Source organism: Triturus cristatus, chromosome 2_2 (assembly GCF_964204655.1).
Source record: "Triturus cristatus chromosome 2_2, aTriCri1.1, whole genome shotgun sequence".
NCBI lineage: Eukaryota > Metazoa > Chordata > Amphibia > Caudata > Salamandridae > Triturus > Triturus cristatus.
Window position 1 is genome coordinate 1,189,042,504 of NC_140582.1, and position 23,712 is coordinate 1,189,066,215.

Below are 23,712 nucleotides of genomic sequence, written 5' to 3' on the forward strand. Positions count from 1 at the left end.
GATGACTAGCTGTCATATCCAGGAAGAGGCGAAGGGACCAGGACTCAAATGGAATGGCCACCTGTGATGAGCAGCAAGGAAGCAATAAGCGGTTTACCTGCCACACAAGGATCCTGGCAAGAGAAGATCGGAACTTCGAGGTCATTAGGACAAAAGAAGGAGGAGAAGCAAGGGGAAAGAGAGGAGGAGGAGGAGGAAGGCGGTGGAGGAGCAGTCAAGGAGGATGGGAGACGCAGGACCAGAGGAAGGGAACCTGTGGCGTGAGGAACTGGCAAGTTCACACAGTGTACTCACCCGGCTGCCTACAGGAAGAAGGTGCTGGGTCCAGTCTGCCATAGCCCCAGAGGAGGGCCGTGGTTTCATGCAAGTGCTGCACTCGGCACTACTGCATTGGGCAGACTGGGGGCTCTAAGGGTGTGAGAGTTCACGTATGCACCAGGGGATGAGCGGGCACCTGCCCCCTAATGGTTCACTAGGGAAACGTCTGTAGGAGCCGTGACACCACCCTTCCGCTGAAAGACCGTAAAGTCTTGGAACACACAATATACAGTGGACCTTGAAGTGGATGCAGAATAGTAGGACACTAATTCTGAATTTCAAGTGATAAGAAATCACAAAACAGACTGCTCAATGGCACAAGCAGGGCCGGCTTTAGGACAGCGCGACTGGTGCGGCCGCACTGGGTGCTGACCTGGGAAGAGAGAGCTGGCCTCGGTGGAGGGGGGCACTGTATTTAGCAATTATTTACGATTTAAAAACAGCTTTAGCAGAGTTCCTTATGCGTTCAGTTTTCAGGCAGCAATAAAAATGTCAAGATAACTTATGATTAATGTTCCTGCTAGAGAGAGAGACCATAGTTTTGTCTAGTGCCAGTTTTGACTCGCCATAAAGTAGTACTGAGGGTTAATATGCCTGCTGCAAAGAATGCGTACCGTGCAGATCGCAGATCTGTATTTTATGAGGATAGCTGAGTGGATTACTGCTTTTGTCACAGAGATCCTTTTGCCACCACAGTTCATAAGATACAACCCTAATACAGAACAGAGACTGTTACAAACTGTAATCAAAGAGCTGCATGCAAACTGCGGAAAATAGGTTAGGACGTTCTGTCTTTTCCCCCCAGTCTTTCATTATCTATTCCTAATGTTGCTGAAAAGGGTTTGTTTGGGTAGATATATATTCTTATTAGTAAAGTCAGCCTTTACCAGTGCTTTATAAGAAATGAAATGTATGTATGAGAGGGGCTATGGAGGGATTTTGCCTGGTGGTCGTGAGGGAATCTGAGGGCGCCAGCAGCTCTAAAGCAGCCCTGGGCAAAAGGCAAAGTAAATTCCACTGTAAAACACAGGCTGTATATGCCACTGTAAAACACAGACTGTATATGCCAGTGCAATTATTGGGGCATTGGAGGAGCATGGTACCCTTACCCCAACTGTGGTGTTCTGGATAAACTGCTGCTCCTAGAGAGGACATTTCTGGCACTCCACATAGAGTGCCTTATGAGGTGCACTGGGTGTGGATGGGTATGTTTTAGAGATGTGTGTGTTTGGGGGAGTATTTGTGTGTGGGAGAGTGGAGTGTAAGTGCTGGTGAACCCATACAAACACATCTGTGAGGAGCTTCGTGCTTCGTGGAGCAGTCCCCGTATATTCAAGCAAGTGCATCAAAAACCTAAAATTGCAGTTATATTTGCATTAGAGCACTGTATGACATACCCGAGTAGTAAGGCACACGTTGAGTTAGAATAGTAAATACACCCCACATCAGTCAGCAACCGGTCCTCTTAGACAGTCGTATGTACAGCTCAATTCAGTTTGAGTGAGTGCGAGAGAGTGTGAGTGTGTGTGAGTGTGAGAGAGAGTGTGTGTGTGTGTGTGTGAGAGAGAATGTGCGAGAATGTTGATAAATACCATTTGGCTATGCCTAGGAATTTCTGCGCGTTTTGTTTGGCGATACAACTATTAAAATCAATTTTGTCCTGCTTTTTCGGAGACATTTTTCTAATTGCATTCCTCAGATCACACTGAACATATGAAAACATTCTCTTTGTGGTACCAAGCCTGTTCTGCTGGTGAGGTCAGTCTTCATGAAACAGCAGACACTAGGCCCAGGCATTCTGAGGCTTGCTCCAAAGACTTGAAACTCTGTCTCTCAGAGTCATTTCATCCCTTCATGTGGTCAGAAAACGGATGCCAAAACAGTCTAGTCCATCACCACCTTCTGTCCTTACATCTCAGAGCTTTAATTCCTCTCATGCTACTGCAGCTCTTTGAAAGGCACCCACTGCCAGCAGCAATATTCTGTGTATTTGTGTAGCGCACAACTCACCCGGGAGGGTATCGTGGCGCTCCTTTGCGAACTGCTGCACATTTGCATAGCTGTCAATCTGTATTTGTGCTCTGCGTGATATTTGTGTCAGTGGCTACTCTGTAAAGAGTTCCCTGCATGACTGGTTAACTCTGTTTTTATAAGACTATTCACATTTGCGTTGTTACAGCATGAGCTATCCCTTTAAGACCAAATGTAAGTTTTCTGCATTTTCACTTAAGACTTGGGGCAGGATTTATATTGGGATGAATGGCCCGTTTCTTCTCCAGGGTAACAGAGTAAATTACTCCATCGAGCTGGCGGGCGTACTGACCAGATTTAGCAATGACCGCCACGCAGGCAGTCATCTCTTAGAGCATGGCCAGTGTAGAAGTGAGCGGTATAGTAGTTGTGGGGGCTGAGCCAAGGGGGCCAGGAGGAAGAGGCGGGGATACAGCCGGAGGCGAGTTAGTTAGAGCAGGGACGGGGACCGAGCAAGGAGTCAGAGAATAAAGCTCGTAATAAAAGTACATATAGTGTCTGTGGTCATTGGTAAGGACACTACAACTGGCGACGAGGGTGGGATTCTGCAGCCCACCACCCATCGAACCTCAGGAAGAGCGTCCCGTCCCCTGTAGCGTGAAGAAAGAAAACGGCGTCTGAAGCAGAACGCCGGTTCGCGCCAAATTCTGATTCACCCCTGATGCGTGCAAGTTAGCACGCGAGTGAAGAGGAGAAATCGGGAGCCCACCCCGAGCCTGCCTTGCTGCTCCGGTGATCGGGAGGTGTTTGAGGCACTGTTGAAGCCTCGTGGAAGGGATCGGAATAAAGAGCGCTGTTGCGCGCCAAGAACAAAAAGAAAAGCTCACCCCCGATGCGTGAGGAACGGCACGCGCACAAAGAAAAAGTCGGTAGCCTACCCCGAGCCTACCTGGATGGGTGAAGTGTCCAACAACTGTGTGAGACACTGCTGATGTCCTGGCACCTGTGGAAGTGGCTGCGGGTGAGTGCCAAATGAAGCTTGGTGAGCCTGAAGAAAGACTGCAGCCAAAATCTCAGGGGTGTGAGAGTTTGTTTGGCGGCCATCTTGGAGACAGGCGTCCTTGAAAGACACCCCTATGAAGTTCATGGGCGGCCATTTTGAAGTCAGGCAAGGCCAAACAAACAAGCATTGACTGAGGAAAAGGCCTGAACAAGTAAACAAGCACAAGCTAATGCAAAGGGGAAATAACAAATAAGCCAGAGACAAAGCACACGGGAAGCAACAAACAACCACGTGCATAGACAAGAGAGAAACGAAAGCGTACTGTCAAGATGTCGAACCACAACTCTCCACAAAGAAATGAAGTCAAACCACTCCTGACGGGGGTGTCACACCTGCGTCACCCGGAAGCCCTTACGCTGACGACTGGAGGGAGCATGGGTCCCCGATGGCAGGAATGGCTCGAGGACTTTGAAGATTATATAAAGGGATCAAAAGTGACAGAGGAGGAAGACCAAGTGATTGCACTGAGAAATCTTGTGGGTAAAGAAATTAGCAAGTTAATCAAAGAACTGCCGACGGCAGATACAGGAACCTATGATAAGGTGCGAGTTGCTCTGAATAAAAAGTTCCTACCTAAGAGAAATGTGGATTACGAGAGATATGCTTTTCATCAAGCCCGTCAAGGGAAGGAAGAAGTGATGAGCACATTCATAACGAGACTACGTCGACTGTCCAGGTACTGCGAATTTGACGCGTTCTCAACAGATGATGCCATCAGATCACAAATAATCGATGGCTGTCAATCCGAGACGCTTAGGAGAAGACTATTAAGAAAGAGTCATAATCTGGAGGAGATTGAGGAAATGACCCAAGCTTACGATCAAGCAGTGGAACACGCCAAGAGCATGGAGACCGGGCGCACTGATAGAAGGGAGCAGGTATGCCGAGTGCAGGCCAGTCGTAGTCGCTGGCACTCGAAAGAGCGACAACACAGATGGCAACCGTCCTCTCGCCAGCGATACACTGAGCGTAGAAGTCATGAGTCAGGCTGGAGAGACAAGAAACAAAACAGCTCGAGGAAATGTTATCGGTGCGGGCACGACTTCCCGCACAGGGATGCCTGTCCAGCCATGGGCCAGCAATGTAGGAAATGTGGACGGATGAATCATTTTGAAGCAATGTGTGGAGACTATCGCAGGGAAAGAAGGAGTGAAAGGACAAGGCCTACTCGCTCTGACACCAGACGACACCATGCGAAAGCCGTACAAGATCGACCGGAGTCGTCCTCTGGCTCTTCGCATTCCAGCAGAGAATCAAAGAGATCCCAATGGTCGAGGAGGTCGTTGTCCAGGGATTCCCGATCAGGGTCGCGGGAATCGGAATACACTATTGAATATGCAAGTATGGTCGCGGATCCTGACCAGCTCAAGAAATACCCGAGACTAAATATAAGTGTAGGGAATCACGCCACGAAATTTGTTCTGGACAGTGGAGCGTCACTGAACTATATCCCATGACGGAATACAAGAAAATGAAGCCACCGCCGCCTTTGAGTCCAGCATACGTCAAGGTATTTACCTGGATGTCGAAGAAGCCTCTTCCCTGTCTGGGAAAATTCCCAACAACACTCAGGCACCAGACCATGTCTGTGCCGGCATTCATACATGTAATTGATGGCCCGGAGGCTGATTGTCTTCTCAGCTTACCCACTGCAGAGCGCCTTCGTCTAGTTGAGATTCTGTATAGGGTTAGTGATGACCCGGATATTTTACACAAATTCCCCAAGCTATTCACCGGGCTGGGAAAGATGAACAGATGTCAAATTCGACTTCACATTAATGAACAGATAAGACCGGTAGCACAACATCCCAGGCGAGTGCCGGTCCACCTTCAGCAAGCAGTGGAGGATGAACTTCAGGAATTATTAGCAACTGACATCATTGAACGGACCGACGGTCCCACACCATGGGTATCGCCGGTAGTTATCGTGCCGAAGAAAGGTACTCCAGGGAAGGTGCGCCTATGTGTTGACATGCGGCTTCCTAACACTGCCATCGAAAGGGAACGTCACCCCGGGCCCCATCGGAGTGACATGATCTCTGCATTAAATGGTGCCTGGGTATTTTCGAAACTCAACTTGAATAAGGGATACCATCAGCTGGAGTTGCATGAAAAGTCGAGATACATAACATTTGCAACTCACTTGGGGCTGTTCCGATACAAACGGTTAAGTTTTGGTATTTCCTCGGCTGCGGAGATCTTTCAAGAGGCTATCCGTCAGACTATACACCATATACCCAACACGTTGAACTACAGCGATTATATTCTCGTGTATGGGTCAAATGTTCAGGAACATGATAAAGCTCTAGATCGGGTATGTCATGCTCTCTTGGAAGCTAATCTAACCCTAAACAAGGACAAGTGTGAATTTCAACAAACCACTCTCAAATTCTTTGGACATGTGTTCTCTGGAGCTGGGATGAAGCCTGACCCTGAAAAAGTGATGGCGCTCAATGACACCAAGAGTCCCCAGAATGTCAGTGACATTCGATCGTTTCTGGGCATGGCCAGTTATTGTGCCAGATACATAAAGGACTATGCCACAATTAGTCATCCCCTCCGAACGCTTACGAAGCAAGGACAGCCTTTTGTCTGGACTCCTCAGTGCGAGTGGGCGTTTCAAGACGTCAAACGTGCAGTTGAGTCTGCCGACAACTTAGCTTATTTCAGTCCTAAGAGAAAGACGGAGATAACCGTGGATGCTAGCCCTGTGGGCCTGGGTGCAATTCTGGCTCAGTATGACAATGACATCGATCAACGGCACATTGTGGCCTACGCCAGTCGCAGTTTGTCGGACACAGAGAAGGCGTATTCTCAACCAGAGAAGGAAAGTCTGGCAGTTGTATGGGCCTGCAAACATTTCCATGTCTTTATCTATGGCAAACATTTTACCATGGTGACTGATTATCAGGCGCTTGTCACCATCTTTGGAAACCCTAGGTCAAAGATGCCACCTCGGATTGAGCGGTGAGGTTTGCGTCTACAGGAATATACCTACACAATACTGCACATGCCGGGAAAGTCAGCAAATCCGGCTGACTACATGTCACGACACCCTCTATCATCACCGGCATCACGCCCATCGATGGCCGAGGAATACATCCACTTTGTGGTGGGCCAAGCTCGGCCGCCCGCAGTTCCTCTGGAAGCCATTCAAGAAGCCACTGCGCAAGACGTCGTCCTGCAGAAAGTATTACGCCGACTGCAGACTAATCGGTGGAGACATGACAGTGAAGAAGAAGGGAATGATCCCACAATTCGACAAGAAATGCAAGCATTCCGACATGTGAGTGATGAACTCTCTGCCACCTCGGAAGGTCTGTTGCTGAGAGACCAACGGATCGTCATTCCGACACAATTGCGCCAGGGCATCATCAATCTCGCCCATGAAGGTCACCGGGGAGTGGTCGCGACAAAAAGAGCTCTCCGGGAGCGGGTGTGGTTTCCGCTTTTGGATCAAATGGTGGAACTCACCCTCAAAGACTGTCCCCAGTGTCAACTTGTCAGTCAAGGAGCTCCCCCAGCTCCTCTGTAAATGACAAAACTGCCCAGTGGAGTGTGGCAAGAACTTGCCATGGACTTTTATGGACCTCTTCAGTCGGGAAAATATGTCCTGGCAATAATGGATGAATATTCAAGATTTCCACTCGCCCAGTTCGTATCATCCACCAGTGCATCAAGCACCATTGCGGTGTTAGACGAAGTGTTTGCGGCATGGGGTATTCCCAAAGAACTCAAGACGGATAATGGCCCTCCTTTTAATGGACACGAATTTAGTGAATTCGCAAAGCATTTGAATTTCAGGCATGGTAAAGTCACGCCCTTGTGGCCGCAGGCCAACGGGACTATTGAAAGGTTCATGGCCACTCTCAAAAAGACCTTTCAACAGGCTACAGTCGAGAAAAGGGATCTTCAAGTGGCTCTCAACGAAGTTCTAAGGGCTTACAGAACAACACCGCATGCCACCACAGGAAAGTGCCCTGCCACACTAATGCTTGGGCGACCAATCAGAACTTGGATACCTACCTGGGAAGGTGCGCTGAGAGCGGTCTCACCTGCCCGGGTTCATCAGGAGGTAACAACAGCTGACCAAATTGGAAAAGACAAAATGAAGTCATATGCGGACGCCAGACGGAGAGCAAAATCACCATCCATACATGAAGGGGACTGTGTCATAGTTAAACAGGAGCAGCAAAGGAAAACGGACTGCAAGTTCAGAGCTGAGCCCTTGACGATTACCCAGCAAAAGGGTACCATGATGACCGCAGAGTCTGACCGCAGGAGAATCACCAGGAATGTATCACATTTTCAAAAATGCACCCCAGGCATGAGAGAGTCGCTCCAGAAGATGATGGGACGACCAGAGAGTGAGGAGAGAGAACGGCCTGAACCGGCAGTCGCGGTTCAGCAACATGATACTCACGTAGAGCCTGAGTCCGAATCAGGAAGCGTACTTCTCCGACCTCGACGAGACATTCGACAGCCAAAACGACTAATTGAAGAACTATGAACAAGTCAGTTATTTTGCTTTGTTAACAAAGGGGGAGATGTAGAAGTGGGCGGTATAGTAGTTGTGGGGGCGGAGCCAAGGGGGCCAGGAGGAAGAGGTGGGGATACAGCCGGAGGCGAGTTAGTTAGAGCAGGGACAGGGACCGAGCAAGGAGTCAGACAATAAAGCTCGTAACAAAAGTACATATAGTGTCTGTGGTCATTGGTAAGGACACTACAGCCAGGACCCGCTGTCACGGAGGGGTCGGGGGGGTTTGAACACAGCGGAGACGGAGTAGACTCCGCCATTATTGAACCAAAGGTCCGTCCGTATCTAAATTCAGCAGGCGGACCATTATGATGGCGTTAAGCAGCGGCGATAGAGTATGCTTACTGCCAACATATTATCGGGCCCTTAGTGCTTTTATGTAAAGCCCTCCGGCTCCTGGTGTGCTTTGCTCATCCTTTGCAGGGCTGCACAGACACCCCCTAACACCAGAGGGTGAGTGTAAGGGCTTCTTGCTGAAGCCCTCGACACTAAAAAGCAGATCCAGGGACCGCAGCGGAGAAGCAATAGTGGGGCTCAAAGCCTTGGACATAGAAAGACATTGGGGAGAGGATGTGGCTCCGTCGGCTGCGCTGCCGACTGTGGTGCAGAAAACCAGGGTTCGAGCCTCGGGGTCGCGTCCACATCCTGTGATTCTGGGCAAATCACTTAATCTCCCCGTGCCTGACTGTGTAATGTAAATACGGTGCTCATGTACAGCGCTCCAATACCTTCGGGTCGAGTTTGCGCTATATAAAAGATGCACAAAAAAAAAGGAGAATGAGGGGGGACTGGTCAACTATACTCTACACCAGGGGTTTTTAAACTGTGGGGCCCGACCCCCAGGGGGGTCGTGGAGCGATAGAATAGGGGTCACACAATCCCGGTCACACTTCTGCTTATTATCATTTCCATTTGTAGTGCGCTATGGTTACAAAAAGGTGTCCTGGGGCGAATAACCATCTGCTGACTGAAATGGCGAATGGGAAATACACAGAAGAGGAAGGAGAACCAGCCAAATGGGGTCACCTACAGGGCATAGAGCCAGTTTTTTATAGCTTCCTAAAGGATAATAGATTCTTAGTGGAGTGAAGCAAAGGAGGGTGCATGTTCCATAACTGTGTGGCCCCCACCAAAACAGTGAGGTCGACTATTCATGCCTTCCTGAATTAGGGAACAATAGGCAGATTGGCACAGGCCGAAAGGAGCATACAAGTATGCCGGGTGAGGACAGATGAGAGGGTGAGAGTAGATTGGATGAGAGAGGACAGCAAGGGAGTGAGAGAATTCAATTTAAGAGGTCAGGGATGAGGAGGATTGTGAAGTGCTGAAAGAAGTGCAGAAACGCAAGAGGAGGAGTGAGTGTGAGTGAAAAGTGAGGGCACAGAGGAGGGATACTGTTAAACTGTGAGAGAAGATAGCTGAGAGATGATCTGTGACGTAAAAAGAGAATTTGATGTGACGTGGGTGAGGGACAGCAGTGATAGGGGAAGAGAGAGAGCACTGAGGTGGGTGCTGATGTAAGAGGGGAGAGGGACGTTGGTTCAAGAAGGTGTGGAAGAAGAAAGGGGAGATGTGAAAGATGAATGCGGGACTGGAGAGGTGTAAGATACAAATAGACAGAAATTTGAATGGAGAGACTTGAGTTGAATGAGAAGTGCTGAGGGGCGAGACAGGTGACGGCTCCGGAGAAGCTATGAGATAAATGCGAAAGATGAGGGCAGTGAAAAGACAAAATGGCAAGAGGCGATTAAAGGTGAAGTGAGAGGTTGAATGGGGAGAGTTCAGAAGTTGTAAAAAGGGGTGAAAGAAAATGGTTTGCAAAGTCAGAGAGGGATCTGAGGTTGGAAGAGGAGTGAGGGATGGAAGGGAGGGGGTGAGAGGAAAGAGGCGTGGGTAAACTGCTTAACCCTGCATAAGACCGCAAGGTTTTTACGGGACCCCTGCTGCTCCCGGCCAGGGCCAGGTGAGCTTCAAATGTGGCAACACGTATTCCTGCGGAGTGGAAGGCCCTTCACAAAGGTTGAATAGACATCTTTCTGTTATGTATTGCTGTATTTTCGTTATAAACGTTATGAGCTGAAATCTTTCCTCAGTGGTACTGTGAGTAAAAAATGTCAAGACAATGAAACAATACTAACCCAAAATATGCGGCATCACATGGCATTATTTATATGTTCTTACCATACAATTTAGTCAAGCCTGTCGCATAATTTGGTCCTCACCTGCCTCATAATTCCAGTAGCTCTGCCTATAGGTTTTGAATTTGTCAGGAGGGGGTCCTTACGCCTGAAAATATTGACTGGGGGGGTCTCGGCATCCAAACGTTTGAAGATCTCTGCTCTACACCAATATCACACTGGGTTTTTTAAGTTGGATGAAGATAGCGTGCTCACCTTTGCTGAAGTGACCAATCCTCTATAGCGCTTCAGAGCACCGACAGCCAGACACTCCCGAACTTCCTTCACTTCTGACCTTGGTGTAAACTCAACCTTTGCACACAAAAAAAAAAAAGAAATAAAAGAATAAATCAACATTCAAACTTTTTAACTTCATAAATATTTGCCTTTGTAACGTGTGTAAAATAAATGCATTGATTACAACGTTGAAAATGTGGGTCAAACAAGTAACAACGCAACAGATCTTGTTATTTTTGGAAACGCATATGCCCTCTTTTAATGAAGACCTATTTGTGTGTTTTTAAGTAAAGGAAATGACAAAACATCTCAAATAAATACTAGCCAGAAAGCCAGAGGCTTCATCAGGATGCATTGTGTTTAGTATACAAGTCACAGTTAAGAGCCACAGGGGAAGCTATGATACATTGATGTACATTTTGTTTCCGCGCTTCGAGATCTTTATCGCGCTCTCCACGTACCATGCTTAGTTTGAGGCAAATTCCATCGGTTGAGATACTTTCCACTCTTCTCTCAGAATTCAAAGCAAAAAGCAGAAGGATTTCAAATTGAGTTTGCTCATAACTACTAACTTCTATTTTTAAGTCTGGCTAGAGACATCTTTAGCGTCTCCCAGGACTTACACCATGGTATTGTCAGTGAAGTAGTTTACTCTCAAAATTGTGAGCATGGTATTTCGTTTACTTTCACAGTGTGGAATGAGGTCCAAATATTTTAGGAATGACATTTCCTCTAAACTTCCAAAAAAGGTTAATGGATGCATTATGTATAGGGAAGGAACAAATAGAAATCATTGATGGTTGGACAACGCCCAGCACCAGGACCCCTGGTCCTACCCCCACAAGACAGTGCACCACCAAGAAAATCCGGGATTTGGACCCCGGATGCCAAAACAACAATTGTGTCTCCTCCTCCCTAGGATCCACCAAAGAACTCTTCAGCAGCCGACACTGCCACTTCTCCTGTGAAACAGCCTAAGAAAGATTCCACACCACACCGGCCCACAAGACCAAGAACACCCCGCATCCTGCTCAATGCCCGCTAACTCTGCAAACGTCACAGAAATCTGGGACATCATCACCACCCTCTCCACGGACGTGTCCTTCATCACCGAAATGTGACGCAACCCCTCCATGAACCCAGACTTCACCAATCACTCCCGAAGGCTACAAAATGCAAAGACCAAAATAAGAGGCACCCTCACCTACAGACTCCAGGGACCTCGAGCAACATTCTGCGAGGCTATCCCCAACCTCATTGTACCCTAGTAATCGATTTTCAACACTATGCCCTACTCGGCAACCTCAACTTCCACATCGACGACACCAATTCGATCACCCTCCTGGAGAGCCTCAATAACATTGGCATTACTCAACTGGTCACCAAACCCACACACACAGTCGTACACACACTCGACCACATTTTCACCTCCAGCACCAGAATCCCATTCAACTGGTCAAAAGAGACCGCCAGGTCTGTTGAAGAGCCAAGTTTTGAGGTTTCTCGTGAAGATGGAGAGTGATGTTGTCTGTCTGAGATGGAGTGGTAGGGCGTTCCAGGCTCTGGCCGCGAGGAAGGAGAAGGAGCAGCCTCCTGATCTGGTCTTTTTGGTGAGGGGGACCACAGCGTAGGAGAGCTGGGCTGATCGCAGGGTCCTTTGGGGTGCGTGGAATTTGAAGGTGATTCTAGTCTCGATGGGGAGCCAGTGGAGTGTGCTCAGGTGCTGGGAGATGTGGCAGTGTCTTGGCAGGTTGAGGACCAGTCTTGCAGCGGTGTTCTGGTTGTTTTGTAGCTTGCGGGTGAGGTTTTTGTTTATTCTGGCATAGAGTGCGTTGCCGTAGTCGAGTCTGATGGTGACGAGGACTTGATTGACGGTCTTTCTGTGCTTGAGGGGGATTCATTTGAAGGTCTTGCGTAGGAGGGGGAGGGTTTGGAAGCAGGAGGATGCGACGGAGTTGATCTGGCGGTCCATTTTGAGCTCGGAGTCCAGGATGATTCCAAGGTTGCGTGCATGGTCCGTGGGGGTGGGTGGGCTTCTGAGGGTGGGGGGCCACCATATGTCGTTCCAGGAGTCGGGGTGTGGGCCCATGATGAGAACTTCTGTTTTGTCGGTGTTGAGGTGTAGGCAGCTGCTTTTCATCCATTTGGTGACAGCTTCCATGCCTTCTTGAAAGTTGTGTTTGGCTGCATTGGGTTCGTTGGATAGGGAGAGGATGAGTTAGGTGTCGTCTGCGTATGAAACAATGAGGAGTCCGTAGGATCTGATGATGGGGGCGAGCGGACCCATGTAGAAGTTGAAGAGCTTGGGGCTGAGAGAGGACCCCTGGGGGACTCCACAGGTGGTTGGTGTAGGGTCCAAGAAGAAAGGAGGGAGTCTGACCCGCTGCATTCTGCCGGAGAGGAAAGAGTGGATCCAGTCGAAGGCCTTGTCCTGGATCCCTGCGTCGCGGAGTCTGCGTGTTAGCGTGCGGTGGGAGACTGTGTCGAAGGCCGCTGAGAGGTCGAGGAGGATGAGGGCTACTGTTTCTCCTTTGTCCAGTAGGGAGCGGATGTCGTCTGTTGCGGCGAGGAGGGCGGTTTCTGTGCTGTGTTTTTTTTTTTTAAAGCCGGATTGGGAGGAGTCGAGGATGTTGTGCTCTTTGATGAAAGCGGCGAGTTGGCTGTTGATGACTTTCTCGATGACTTTAGCTGGGAACAGGAGCAGGCAGATGGGTCTGTAGTTTTTTTAGGTCTGTGGGGTCCGCTGGGGGCTTTTTCAGGAGGGGTTTGACCTCAGCGTGTGTCCAGTCGTCGGGGGAGGACGCAGTCGCAAGGGAGTGGTTGATGGTGTGGCAAAGCATGGGTGCGTTGGTGTCGGTGGCTCTGTTGAAGATGTGGTGACGACAGGGTTCCATGGGTGCCCCAAAGTGGATTGACTTCATCGTCTTCAGTGTGTCTTCGGTGGTGAAGGCAGCTACTAATTGTTGGTTTCAGGGTGTCAGGGGTGCCTGGTGAGGGTTCAGTGTGTTGGTTGTCTTCGTCAAAGTTGTCGTAGATGTTCTTGATTTTGTAGTGGAAGAAGGCGCTGAGTTTGTTGCAGAGGTCTTGTGAGGGAGGAATGTCAGTAGACTCGCTGGTGGGTTGGGCGAACTCCTTGATGATGCTGAAGAGTTCTTTGCTGTTGTGTGCGTGTGTGGAGATTCTGTCTTCGATCGCTGTTTTTATCATATTTCTGATGAGTTGGTGGTGGTGGGCGTTGGTGGCGGGCCTGAAGTTGTTGTGGGCTTCTGTGGATTTGGAGTTCCTCCAGGCCTTTTCGAGTCGGCGGCATGTGCATCTGGACTCTCGGCGTTCGGTGGTAAACCATCTGGCTTTCTTGGCGTGTGTGTTGTTCTTCTTGAGGGGGGCTATGGTGTTTGCGCTGTCGGAGATCCATCTGTGCAGAGTTCGGGCTGCGGTGTTGGGGTCGTCGTCTTCCGTGGTGGTTTCTTCGTGGGAGCAGGTGCTGTGGTCTGTGAGTGTTCTGAAGGTGAAGTGGATGCATCGATGGTCTGTCCACGAGAGTTCGGTGGTGTGGCTGAAAGTGATGGAGTTTCCTGATGTGAGGAGGGGGTCGAGGGTGTGTCCTGCTGAGTGCGTGGGTTCGGTCACCATCTGGCAGAGTCCCATGTTGTGGAGGTTGTCCAGGAGGGATGCGGTGTTGGGGTCTAGTTGGTTGGAAGTTGGGAGTTCCATTGGGTCTGTGGGCTCGTCGGGGTGTGTGCTCAGGCAGAGGGTGGATTTGTGGACAATGCCGATTCCTCCTCCCGGGTAGGTGGGGTGGTCTTTCCGGGAGATTATGTATCCTTGGGGAATGATGATGTCCTGTCCCGAGGTGGTGTTGGTCCAGGTTTTGGTGAAGAATGCTACGTCCTGGGTGGTTCTGTCGAGGAGGTCCCAGATTTCGGTGGCGTGTTTGTGGAGTGTTCGGACGTTGAGGAGGATGCATTGCAGGGTCTTCAGTTTGGTTGTCTTCTTGGGGGTGGGTTGTGCTGGGTCTTTGTTCCTGGCGGTGCTGCAGGACAGCTGAAGGGTCCGTGGGTGTCGGCTGGTGACGCTAGCTAGCAGTTGTTGTTGTGGCCTGGGTTGGGTGCATGGAGTACCGCTGGGTTGTAGCGTTGCCGGTGCGGAGGTCCAGGGTTCCTGGTGCTGGTCGTGGTCGGGTGCAGACGGGCTTGCCTTTGGTGCGCTAGCGGCGTGGCAGAGTTGCAGACGCCATTAAGTAGGGGTTGGGGAGGGCTGGACAGCTGGGAGTGGGGAGGGGAACTGGCTCGGGCTGGTTGCGCTGGAGGGGAGGGTCCACGGGGGCAGCAGTGGCGGACAAAAACTGGGGGAAAGCAAGCAATAGAGGAAGAAAGTATAGAGTAAAAAGGGTGAAAAACAAAAGAAAAATATATGAAGAGTAAAAGGGTGGGAAGAATAAAGGGTGAAAACGGAGCAGAAAGAAGTAGAAGAGTGCTAAGAAGAGTGAAAGGGTGAAAGAGCTAAAGGGTGAAAAATGGAGCAGAAGGGGCAGAAAGCAGAGCGAGAGAAAGGAGTCAGAGGTCCACTGGACCACCAGGGATGAGGCGCAGGTATAACCTGCGGGTGGAGGAGGGCCTCGAACACCAACACTACGGAAGTGCAGGGGCTCAGGAGAGGCCTCACTTAATGGTGGAGCTGCAAGGGTGGGAGAGCAATTTCACTGACAATGAGTCAGTGGTCTTGACTCATGACCATGAAACTAAAAGTCAAGGCAGTCGCCTCCTCCTACTTTCACACACTCCGCATACTCTGCAGCATCTTCAGATGGATCCCAACCAATGGCAGAAAGACAAATCACTCAGTGCCCTCTACACCGGAATCTCCACCAAGCTCCTCAGAAGACTCCAGACCATAGAGAACACTGCACTTCCCCAAACGAACCCACATTGCACCCCACCTGAGAGACCTCCACTGGCTCCATCCAGAAGAGATGCCTATTCAAGATCCTCATGCACGCCTACAAAGCCCTTCACGACCTAGGGCCAGCCTAGATCAACCACCGACTGAACGTCCACCAGCCCTCTAGACACCTGAGCTCCTGTTCATTCACCCTCACACCCCCCACATCTGTCGCAGACCCATTGGTGGCCGCTCCTTCTCCTATGTCTCAGCGAAGACCTGGAACGAACTTCTCATCCAGCTTCGTACAGCCCCCTCGCTGGCAGACTTCAGAAAGAGACTAAAGACCTGGCTCTTCGATGGAGACACAGCGCCGAGATACCCTGAGGGGTGACAGTGTTGCGCTTTACAAATGCTGTTTGATTGATTGATTGAGAATGAGTTTGTGAGCCTTAAGATTAAATATTCACAACATTTCCCACTATATATATTGATAAAAACATTGCCTGAAAGAAAGTATTCAGTATGTTTCGGTGCATTGTTCTCCTCAGGGACTGCAGTGTCCAACAGACTACACATATTTCTTTTTCTTAGGCCTACATTAGATGCTCTTTTTTCGGAGGTAGAGTATTCACTAAGGTCACAGAGGCTGTTCCAGCTGTTGGAGAAGGATAGCAGACATTGTAAAGCGAGAGTCAGGAAGAGCTACGAGAAGTGAAACTTACAAAGTTGAAAAGTTGAGCATTCTATTGAAGAGCAGCACTCAGAAAAGTCTCCTCAACAGAAAAACATACTGGGTTGCAGAAAAAGAGATGTCAGCAGTGGGTCACTGCAGCAGGGACTTTCGACTGACAGCCAGAAAAATATTTAAACGTTTTTCATAAAAAGCGTAAAAAAATATATTTTTTTTAAAATCAAAAATAATTTTCATATCAATGTTTTGAAACAGCTCAATTAGTTCTGCCAAATGAAAATTGGGTAATCATCTTATTGGCCTCCAAATGATGAAATCACAAGGTGGTTCTATCTTGCAACAAAGCATCCAGGGTGGCACATGCGCAGAGGCCTGCTTCAGGAAGCTCTGACCTAACTGCCCACAGAGGTGCTGTGCTGACTTCCCACACTAGCTGAAGGTAGCTAATGGGGAAACGGCCTGACCATGCAGGCCTAAGTCCAACAAGGACCCCAGTCCTAGGAACCTGACATTTAATACCAACCAGGGGCCCTTATATGGAGAGTGACCCGGGACCGCAACAAGCATGTGTGCACACCAAGGCGCTTTGATATTACAGAAGGTGTCGCAGACACTTGTTTGGCCCTTTCTGTAATACAGACAGCATTTATGCACAGCTTGTGCCAGCGTTATCATAAATGGGCATTCCCTCATTTGCATGGGGAATGCTCCCCCTGAAAATTAATGAATCACTTTGCCTCTGTGCACAGGCTGTATTGTGGATGCAGGCTAGTAAGCAAACATGCCTTTAGAGGCGCACTGGAAGTGTACCAAAAAAAGGTGGCACACTTTCAGTGTGCCTTCCAAAGGCAGCCCTCTGGGGGGGAAATGGGGGCCCCAAGAACCCCCCAGACATCCCCTTGCACTCACTGCACCCGCTTTCAAGGGGATCTATCCTCCCTCTTTTTAATTTTTTTTAAAATTTTCTTTTGACCAAAAAAAAACAAAACATAAAACAGCATGAATACATGACGCATAGTATCTGTACATCCATAGTTGTTCCGTCTGGAGTACGTTTACAGTAATTGTCCACTGCAGGGCAGCACATTGAAGGATGCAAAATAACCAGTTGTGTATGAAGCATGGGCTAAGGCTACAGATTTTCTGTGCAGCATCATTAGGATCATAAATTACATTGTTCAAGGTTCCCTTCACAGCCTCCCAGACATTGATCCCTCTTCTCCTGTTTCCCCTTCCAACTCTAAGCCATAGTATTTCATCCATGGTGTCCATATTTTCTTGAATTTCCGAGGGCAGCCCCTAGCTCTGTATGTCACCTGCTCTGCCACCATATATAAATCCAGACTTGCCCTCCATTCCTTAAGTGTGGGTACTTGTCGCACCCCCCAGTATTTGGCTATGTCGCGCTTGGCCACTACTAACCCCAGATTGGCCAATATTGATTTCCGCCGTATGATATCCACATCTGTTGAAATGCCTAGAAGAAGAAACCTAGGTTCCATTTCAAGTATGTTATTAAACTCACCCACAACCTTTCCCCAATATTCCTGAATCTCTGAACATTCCCATAGGGTATGTATAAAAGGCCCATCCATCCCTTGGCATCTAAGGCATTTTGGACTGTCCGCTCTCCCCATTTTATGAAGTCGAGGTCTGTCGAAGTATGTTCGATGTAGAATTTTGTATTGTATAAGGCGTAACCTTAGTTTATTTGCCACCTCCCGTGGATGTATGAGGGCGGCCTCCCAATCTATATCTTCTAGTGCTCCTGTTGTTTGTTCCCACTTACTTTGAAGCGGACCAAGCTTATCCGGCATATTATTGAGTAGTGTTTTATAGGTGTATGAGACCGCTTTAGCTGGAATCTCCTCTTGCAAGAGGCGACCATCTAGTGGGGCGTACTCGGGTAATTTCCCCCCCTCCAATCCCTCTGCTATCCATGCGTGTTTCAGACAGAGATATGCATAAACCTGTGTATCATGAAGTTGGTATCTGTCTTTTAGTGTGTCAAAGGAGGCCAACATTTCCCTCTCTAGAAGGTCCCCTAACTTGGAAATGCCAATTAAGTCCCATTTTTTAAAACCTCTAAGCTTCCCAATCTCAGACAGTCTGTTCCCTTCCCATAAGGGGGGGTCTCTTCTTGTACGTTTCATCTCCCATTGCATTGGTCTTTCTGCCCGTTTCTATGCCTCCAGCAGGACGCTGTGTCGCTTGAAGTACTCGGCTACTGCCCTTGCCTCCATATATGTAGTGGAGGTACGTACGATTGCTAAATTGTAGTCTCTCCAGCCTATATGTCGAGTAATCTCCTCTTGCATGAATCCATTCGTTAAATACTGTAAGGTGGGACGCACTATAATATGCCCTAATGTCTGGGAGGGCTAGACCCCATTGTATGAGCTCCTCTGCAAGGTTTGGAGTGCCACTCTTGGGTAAGTGCTGTCCCATAGAAGAAGGCGTAGTTCACAATCAATTTGATTGAACAATGCGTCTGGGATTTTACAATATATATTTTGTAGCACATATAGCAACTGAGGAAGCGTGATCATTTTATACATTGCGGTCCTTCCCATAATAGTAAGGGGAAGTTTCCGCCATCTCTTAACATCTTGAAATTTCAGAAAAACCCTCTTGACATTGCGTGCTAAACTCTCTGCTTCATCAGTGGTAATATAAAGGCCAAGATATGTAAATCCCTCCGTTGACCAACATAGACAGTCAGGGTATATCTGGGCTCCATCCTCCCACTAATTGGGTACAAGGTAGATTTACTCCAGTTGATTTTATATCCTGCATGTCTCCCATATATTTAAAAAATCCACAGGATTCGTGGAAGCGATACACACTCGGGTCGGTCACATACATTAAGATATCATCTGCATATAAAGATATGCGCTCTTTATCAAGTAATCTGGTATCATCCACAAACCCACCTAAACCAGGGGTAGCCCTGATGACACAGGCCAGGGGCTCCAGGATAAGAGCAAAAAGTAATGGGGAAAGGAGGCAGCCCTGTCTAGTACCCCAATGAATTGGCCAAGTTTGAGATAGAACCCCATTAACCCGAACCCTAGCTACTGGTTTCATATAGAGCAGCGCAACCCAGTCTCGGAAACCCACACCAAATCCAAATGTCTCCAGGACCTGTAACATGAAGGGCCAATGAACAGTGTCAAATGCTTTTTCGGCGTCTAGTGAGAGGAGTAGATGTGCGCTCTCCCGATCTCGAACAGCATCCATCCAGTTGGCCACCCTTCTTAATTTGTAGCGAGTGGCTCGCTTTGGCATAAAGCCTGATTGATCGTCATGTACTAATGAGGTGATTACATTTATTAAATGTGTTGCGAGGAATGTAGCTAGGATTTTAGTTTCTACGTTTAACAACGCAATTAGGCGGTAGGATCCACATTCATCAGGGGGGGTTCCCGTCCTTGTGTATCACCACCACTATCGCCGCTCTGAGGTCAGCAGGGAGCAACCCAGTATCTTTGGACTCTTTAAACATTTTAAGTAAATGTGGCGCCAGGAGATCGCTGTTCCTTTTGAAGAATTCTCCCGGGAGACCGTTAGGACCCGGGGTTTTTCCCAGTTTCAACTTATTGATAGCTTCCGTAACCTCTTCTAGGGTAATATCTAGGTCGAGAGCCTCTCTCTTCTCTGAGGAAAGACAAGGGAGCTCAATATCGTCAAGGTAGTTGGTTATTTGCATTTCACTAACTCGTGTTTGAGCTGCATAGAGTGTTGTGTGGTAACGAGTGAAGGCCTCGGAAATGTCTTGTGGCGTGGTGTAGTGTCTGTCTGACTCCCTGATGGATGCGAGCCATCTAGACTCTTGCTCCTTCCTACACAACCATACCAATAGTTAACCCGTCCTATCCCCAGTTTCATATAAACGATGCTTCACAGCAAGCTGGTGTGTCCTCACTTCCCTAGTAACCAACGTTTGATATTCTTTCTTGGTGATGTCAATTTGACGAAGGGTGTGTATGTCTGGTGCATCGGTCCCAGTGTTCTCAAGCTCTAATAGCTTGTTTTCTAAGTTCAGGAGTGCCTGGAGCTCCCGTCGTTTTTGATAAGCAATAATGTTTTGTGCTCTATCTCGTAGCACTGTTTTAAAGGCTTCCCATAGTATAATGGCAGATTGAACTGAGCCATTGTTTGCACGAAAATATAGTTCCACCCCTACTCTAATTTCTTTGGCTACCTGCTGATCTTGAAGGACCCAAGCATTCAGTTTCCATGAGTTTATTGTGCCCTCTCCTTCGTCTCCCCACTTTCAAATAGAGTGGGGAATGATCAGAAATACCTCTAGTCAAGTATTCTACCTCTAATATGTTCTCAAGCTCTCCAGCTTGGCAAAAAGGTAGTCTAGCCGGGAAAACACTCTATGGGCTCAAGAAAAGTATGAATACGCACGTCTGGTCGGGTGACGACTTCTTCATATGTCGGTTAATCCAAGAGTCTCCTGAAATGTTGCCAGTGCTGTGGCCTCGCTCATCCCCGCTCTTGTCAGTGTACGATCTAATGTAGGAGCACATACATCATTAAAGCCCCCCCAACAATGTGTGTGGCGGAGCCTGCTTGCAAAAGGATTTCAGCCACTTTGTCTACGTGCGCTGTTGAAGACGTGGGGGGGCATATACACTAATTAGTAACCATGAAGCGTGATTCCAAACACCCTAGACCACTACGTAAGTGCCGTCTGGGTCTTCCCATTTACGATTAACCTTTTCGTGCAAGGATCGCTACCCCCCCCCGCCACCCCTCGAACCCTGAGTGAATCCTGCATGTGCTATGGTGGTGTATTGTCCCCTTCTTAGAAACGAACAATGGGGCCCCATAAGATACGTTTCTTGCAGTAGAACAAAAACTGGATTAAGCCTTTAAGGTAGTTTGACACCAGCCCACGTTTGATTTTATTCCCTAACCCATTGACGTTCCATGTCAATACTGTATATTCTCCACTGGCCATGGTTGGAGTAAGTGAAACCTATCAATGGCCCGTGGTGGTTCCCAAAAGGTGGCACCGCCACACCACGCCTGATTCAATTGTATGTCCATATATCTTGTATCATCCATTGTTAAGCCGTCTTCCTGCACTACTAAACCAAAACCTTTCCCAGACTATATCATATGTGGTCATACCAATATCCATGCCAAAAAAAAAAACAACCCCACCACCTACCCATCCCCCTCCCCCACAAACATATCATTATGCAAATAGCAGTGTTCATTGTACCCCTCTCCCCACACTCTGCAGGCTCCCCATCACCCCCAATTTCGTCAACGTGACAACACTGGTGCAGGAAACCATCCAGAGGTCTGTTTCCCGCCCTCCTCCCTTTATTCACCCACCTAAAAGTGTAACACAAAAATAGCAACCCACTGTATACTTCCCTTCAGTATGGCCAGAGTCCAAAGTGTTAGCCAAGTCTTGGAAGTCCTACAGCGTCTCTATGGGGGCGTCCGGCTCCAAATCATCATTCCTCCTCACCACCTTGGCTAGGCTGTTGCAGTTGTGGATCCGCGCCCACAGGACCCAGACCGGAGTCTTCCATTCGTTGGATGCTTTCCAACAGAGGGTGTTCATCAATGTCCTGCACTACATCTTGCTTCTCTGACTGATCTGAATCCAAGTTATCGTTTGATCTCCGTGATGTATGTGATTCACACTCCAGTGCCGTGTCTTCATCAGTGTCCGATACGTGTAGAGACCATTCTCTCCTTCCTAGGGCCCTCCCTGGCGTGGCTCCACTGGCAGCCCGTCGTTCCAGCACTCTTCTTTGCCTTCGTTCCTTAGGCAATTCCCAATTTGAACTCGGTATCCTACTGCCTGAGACTGCCGCAGTGAGTGGCGACCCTCGACTCAGCAGAGGCCGCTCCTCGATCCAGTGCCAAGCTTCTTCCGGCGTGTGGAAAAAATGTGTTTTATCTTGATAGAGGACTTTGAGTTTTGCAGGGAATAGCAACATATATTGAATCTCGAGCGTTCGTAGCTTCGTTTTTAATCGGATCAAAAGTGCGCCTCGGTTTCTGGACATCTCGCGAATAGTCAGGGAAGACCATAACCCTGGTGTTTTGGAATCTGATCTCCCCTTTTTTCCTCAGTTCCCTGAGGATGATGTCTCTATCCTGAAAATTTAAGAATCAGGCAATCAATGGTCTTGGAGGGGCACCTGGCTGTGGTCGAACTCCCGGAATCCTATGTGCTCTCTCTATGACAAAACAGGATGAAAATTGAGTCTGTGGCAGAGTTTCTTTGAGAAACGTCAGTAGGAAAAGTGCCGGGTCCGTACCTTCCACATCCTCCGGAAAGCCTATGAACCGGAGGTTGTTCCTACAGGCCCTGTTTTCCGCCTCATCGACCCTCCAGGCCATCTCTTTGACTGATGCCAGGAACCCTTGTACTTCCTTACTTGTGCCTCGGGAAGAGTCCTCCAGCTCCGACACTCGCTGTTCCACCTCTGTGACTCTTTCAGACACCTTTCGCAGGTCTTGGCGTAGAAAGGAGTCCTCCGTCTGAACCTCCGCCACCTTACCCTCCAGACTTTCGCGGCATGCGTTTATCGCCTGTAGTATTGCATCTGTGTCTTGACGAGGAGCAGGATCTCCATCGGCCCCTGAAGGCGGGGGCATTGTTTTAGTGAAGTGGTCCAGTTTTCCCTGTTTAGTCGACCTGGGCTCTTTATCTCTCGCCATACTGACTGAGCCCCAGGCCAGGTATCAACTAAGAGTATTCGGAATATGGACAAGTCTCTCCAGATCTAGTAAGGAGGCCTCTCACTCAGTACCCCTGTCTCTCTATGTGATCGTTGGGGCCCCGGCCTCCCTGTCCACAGAACCAGGATGAGGTGTAGTGACAATTGATCAAGTCTCCCAGTAGGTTGGCTGGCAGAGAATCCGCCCACGCTCCTCTCTTCCGATAAGAGTTGTCTTATATCCGAAAGAGATTTGCTCCTGGCGTCCTGGGGATTCCGACCCAGGGGGATGGCAGTCGCAGCAGAGCACTTAGAGTTCCATAGAGTTGAGCCCACTTTCGTTTCCAGGATTAGCTGCAGGCCTCGCCACGCCTGGACAAAACCTGGACAAAGCACCCCTGCCTCGTATGGCACTGTAGGAGAGTGGCATCGACTGCATAGTTGCCCCCAACTTTTTGCTGATGTTTTGACTGTTTTTATGACACTAGCCAGGCTGTGGCCCTGCTATCCAGGACCCCAGCCTATCTGCTTCTTCTCTAAACTGATGTGAGTACCCTAGGTACCTTCCAATTGGATACTGAGGACACCCTATCAGCCCCTTGTAGATGGTACCCTAGGTACCCAGGGCATGGGTCCCTCCGAGGCCTACCAGGGGCTGCAGCACTTATTGTGTCACCCCTGGGACAGCCATACCAAATGCCACCACCAGACCACTACTGTAGTCTGGGCAAGGTGGTGCTTACAGGGATATAGGTATCCTGTATCCCACTTAATACAACACATATATCCTCATAGGTCACCCCTAGAGCAGGCCTTGCTAATCCTACAAGGCAGGGTGCTGAGATATGTGTGAGGGGGGACACCTACCTGAGTAGGGCCCCTCTGCAACCTTCGTAAAATCATTGCTGGGTTGTTTGTAGTGTAGCCATACCATATACTCTTAACCGCATTATAAGTATATTGCGATAGCGTGATAACTTGAGAATGGCTACACAGAACCATATCGTGTTTGATGTCAAACATGTAGGAATCATACCCCCAATCCAGCCATGGGACTGAGGGCATGATTCCCCCCTGCTAGAGGGGCGATATGGGAAAAGCGGCAGAATTTAGACACCAATTTAAAAGTGCACACG

General features: G+C 48.8%; 1 protein-coding gene across 3 annotated transcripts in view; it reads right to left on the reverse strand.

The window, feature by feature from the left end:
- LOC146863349 (uncharacterized) overlaps positions 1-23,712 on the reverse strand; it is a 103,286-nt gene that overhangs the window by 62,914 nt on the left and 16,660 nt on the right. For all 3 annotated transcript variants that reach the window (XM_085642782.1, XM_085642784.1, XM_085642783.1), the window contains exon 2: positions 10,283-10,378. The gene's annotated coding sequence lies outside the window, so the exon portion shown is untranslated. The remainder of the gene's footprint in view (positions 1-10,282; positions 10,379-23,712) is intronic.